We start from the raw sequence: 4,567 nt of genomic DNA on the forward strand, positions 1-4,567 counted from the left end.
GATGAATATCGATGAATATTTTGAATATCTTGTGAATATTCGCAAATATCACCTGAATACCTATTAGATATTAACCAGCGGGTGCACCGTGAATAGTCGAAGTTGATGCCCCCTCGTACACGAATGCTTTGCAGGCGAGATGTTGCAGTAAAATAAAAAATAAAATAAATCAATTTCAATTTTCAATTGCTCTCTCTCTCTCTCTCTCTCTCTCTCTCCCTCTCTCTCTCTCTCTCTCTCTCTCCGTCTCCCCACTCTGCACGCCTGTGTATGTTTGGCTGCACCAGCAGCTTGTCATTCATTAAGAGTTGATTTCCCGCTGATCTGCTGCTGGGGACAGGCTTGCACCGGCCACACTTTAACTCTGAGTGATCTTTCCTCAGATAGATCGGGCGCGTGAGGGTTCATCCAGAAAGTTCGTCCGTCATCCCCCGTTGCGAACGTGTCAAGCAAGCAGTTCAGACGAAGCAAGCTCTCTTGGCGCCTGCCGGGTAGGCAACATCTTGTCTGCAGTGCATGCGTGTACTGCGGGGTGGCCTACCCCGAGTTTCACAGGCGTCCGTCCGCAGCTCCAGAAAATTTGGCGAATGAATCTGAGAAAAAGCAAACGTACTTTCCGGACGCGGGGCGCACTCTGTGATGCAGTGGTACGGTCTGCCGCTGTTGCCTGCGATGCAGATCACGCCCGTCCCCGCGCCGCCAGCGCGCCATGTGTGTCCAGCTGGCCGCGCGCGTCCTTTCGGGGAGTTTCGGCGAGTGTGTGGTGGGCGAGGGCAGGGTGGGCCGAGGCACGCGGGCGCGGCATGGCGTTGGCGGGGCGGGACGCGACGCGGGCGGGTCGCGGGCGCGGGGCGTCGCCGCGGCGCACCTCGGTGCAGCTGACTCCCTTTCCATCATGTTCGGGACACGGCGCCATTTTTCACACGGCAAAGCTTCGCGCGGCGCACAACAACATATAACCGGGTCAAACATGAGGTCGTCGTACGCGGGAGACGCCGGTACGATGTCGCCGTGAAGAACCCACCACGCACACCGGAGCCCGTTTGGCAGGCAGACCTGCAATCGTGGAAGTCGATGCAGTTTGCAACGAGTTATCTTTTGAGTTAACACGCAATTTTTTAACGATCCACGTCCCAAATGACCCCATGCTTCCTTTAGCGTGCCACATTAGTTTTACTACCTTTCCACCCAGGAGCAGAAGTTTGAAATTCCTTTGGATTCTCCATAGGCTGGTATAATCATGTTTGAAATAGCGGTTTGAGGTATGGCAGCGGATCTCGGAGCGGATGGGAGACTCGTCCCTTTCCACTGCATTCAAACCAGGCGCTATGGTTAAGGTCCGGCTGGCGGCACGAAAGGGGGTGGGATTGTCCCCTGGGTTCCCTAACCACAAGGGTTTCGTACAGAAAATTGCGGAAAATTGCACACCTACCAAGCGGCGTGGCGGGTCACTACGGACGACAGCACCCACCCCCTCCGCGCCTGATTCTAATTGCCGCCGTTGCGAAGCGACGCTCCCAGAGCGCTCTACTTGAGCGACACGGCTCGGCCTGCAGGGGCCGCCATGGGCCGGGCCGCTGCCATGCAGCCATGAATGAGACCCTCCCACTCACTCCGTGCTCACGCTCCCGCCGGGCCGCTACGCGCCGCCGCGCCAGGCCTCGCGACACGGCCAGGCCAGGACATCGACACGTGGGGGCGGGGCGGGGCGGCCAGCGATCGAACACCTGAAACACGGCGTCGTCAAGAGGGATCTGTGGCTGCTGCCACCGCACCAGCAGGCGTGCTCACTGATAAAATTATCGAAATGACACGTCGAGCGCATAGGTCATCGCGAAATGTCACAGAGATGCCGCTCCACGATTATCCTCCAAACTGGACTCTTGCATGAACAAGTCGCCGGGGACGCTGCGGTGGTGTATGGGCCTCGCGAGGACGACCTCGGGCGTCCTGGGAGGGGCGCTTCCGATCAGCGTCGGTGCGAGAGGAGCTGCTGAGGACGCGTGGTGCAGCGGCACTGTGTCCACCACGCGCCCTTCCCGCGCCCCGCCCCGCCCCGCCCCGCCGCGCCTTGCCACGCGTCGCCCACGGCGTCCGCCCGCCCCACTTGGGGCTCACCGCTCTGGCAGGCGGGCCGGGGGCCGGGCGCGCTGGGGCCCCCGTCGTCCCGAACCGAGCCGCCAACGTCCCGGCGGCAGAGGACAGGACACCGTAACTCAGCTGACAGCGGCGCCGAGTTACAGCTCAGGGATCCGGGGTGTGCGGGTGGTGCGGGGCAGCGGGGCAGGGGCGCGACGACGCGGCGTGTAGGGCGTGGTGGCAAGGCGCGCATTTCCTTATGCAGAGCAAGAGAAAACGTAGCGCGGACACCCGTGTTCGAACCCAGGCGATCCGAAGTCGACAATGTTTATTTTAAGTACCTCCGCTGTTTGGCAAGGCACTGAAATCCCAACAGTGTACTTACCACACTTGTGAATCGGCATCGTCTGGAAGCACTCTGTCCAAACAAGCGCTGTTTAAACAGCGCTGTTCCAGGTGCACTGTTTGAACAGTGTGCTAAGCGCATGCCCAGTGCAACCAGTGCAACTGTTGGGTTAGTAGTTATATTTTTTTTCATTTACAGAATGGTCTTACTGAGAGGCCAGGCAGATTGTGCCTGGTCTTTGGGGTCCACGAAAGATTTTATCTTCCATACGAAGAGAAGGGACTCTGCCGCCGCAGTTAAGTTGTTCCAACAAATAATTTTCTATGCGACAGCAAATATTTTGCTGTTACGGCTGCCAGTCATGTGGTTTGCTGGTGCAGTCGAATATTTGATGAAGATACCAAAACTCAGTACTTGCAAATTTACAGCAGGGGCAGCAAGTCGTGTACGCCATATAAACAAGCAGGCCCGGCCCCTGCCGAAAGGAGTTGCCGGCGCAGCGAAGCGAAGCTGGCAACTCCGTTTGGGGGGAGGGCGGGCTTGCTTGGCCTGCCGGACCATTTCAGTCACGCGATTTAATGAAGAACATAATCAAATACCAATGTAGCGGACATTCGGCCCGCTCGAACCCGTCGCACTGTATCAGGCACGTCTACACTCACCAGCTTGGATGCGGAAAATTTCTCCTTCTCATCTCATCTCCTACCTCTTACACGGACGACGGACGGACACGAGAGCGGTTGCATAAGCCAGCTTTAATGCTTCTTTTAAAAGCAGAAGGGTGGTCTAAAAACTATATCATCTCCGAAGAGAGTTTGAGATTGGCCCGTGTGAGCGAGAGAGACACCCCCTCACCCGCCCGCCTGTCCCGCCCCTGAGAGACCTCACATCCTGCCAAGGTGTACGAACCCTACCACCCGTGTACATGTCGCACTTAGCATACAGTCACATGGTTCAGTTTCGCCCGTCCCTCCCCCCCCCCCTTTCCCTCTCCCCAAACCGCGACGGAAGTTGCTGCTGCTGCTGCGGAGAGCGAGAGAGAGGAGGGGGAGGAGGGCGAGGGTGCGAGTGGGAGCGAGACAACGCGGGCGGGGGCGGCGAGAGCGGCGAGGGCGGTGGGGGCGGCGGGGGCTCTGTGTCTATTTCCGTAAGTCGCGCGCACTTGTTTGGTCCCTAAAGTTAAAGCTTTGACTCCGGCGGATGCGGAGCAAAGGGGCTTCTGGCTGGCCGCGTGTCGGCAGCAGGCCGAAGTGCGGCACTTCTGACTAGACTGCTGACTGTCGATTAAGTCGGGTGGATCAAAGCAGACGCCGCAGTGTTGCGGGTTTGCCTATACTGACTATTTCCGCCCGTAAGGCGCCATGTCCCCTACGGCCACCAAATGACACCCACAGTTCCGCTGCCCGTCTCCAGTAAAACGGACACTACCAGAAAATGACCGATTTCGGAACGATAGGGTGCAACACCAGATGTCTAGTTGAACTTTCGTATCCACCTCCAACGTACGAAGAGGTTTGACGCTAGCATGTCAGGTCGAAGCCCAAGTCAAGTCAAAATTTCAACAAAGTGTCGATTCTGAGGTCGATAAATTGATATACTGCCAAAGAAATGATTCGTGGTATTTTCGTGTGACTTGGGCTGGGCCTGGACAGTGCAGCTGCCGCAGCCACCGCAGCTGGCGCAGCTGGCACGACAGCTGGCGCAGCTGGCGGGTCGCGGAGGCGGTCGGGGCGGGGGCCGGGCCGGCGTGTCCTGTCCCGTGGGGCACTGGTCCAGGTGTCTGCTCGGAGTGGGAAGGGGGATCCCGGCCCGGCGGCAGGTCCCCCCCCCCCCCCCCTGAAGTGGAGTGATCTGGATGGATGTCGTACAGTGTACCTCAGCTAACGGAGGAAGACAAATAGCGTGTAGAACATAAAGGTTCCTGCCGATCCTTTATACATAGGCAACTTGCTCTACGCCGTCCCCGCTGTAGGAGGCGAGGCCGTGGTGATGTCGCAAAGGTTGTTTTTTTTTTGTTTCTTTTTAGTTCCGTGAAGCAGGCGCGTATTAAGGGGGGGGGGGCGAGACAGCCGCCTGAAAGGTAGGCAATTTGCGCCACAAAAACCCTGTGTGTAGGCAACCGACAGTGCATCGCCCCTCCCC

Source organism: Frankliniella occidentalis, unplaced genomic scaffold (assembly GCF_000697945.3).
Source record: "Frankliniella occidentalis isolate FOCC.00 unplaced genomic scaffold, Focc_3.1 Scaffold102, whole genome shotgun sequence".
NCBI classification, from domain to species: Eukaryota; Metazoa; Arthropoda; class Insecta; order Thysanoptera; family Thripidae; genus Frankliniella; species Frankliniella occidentalis.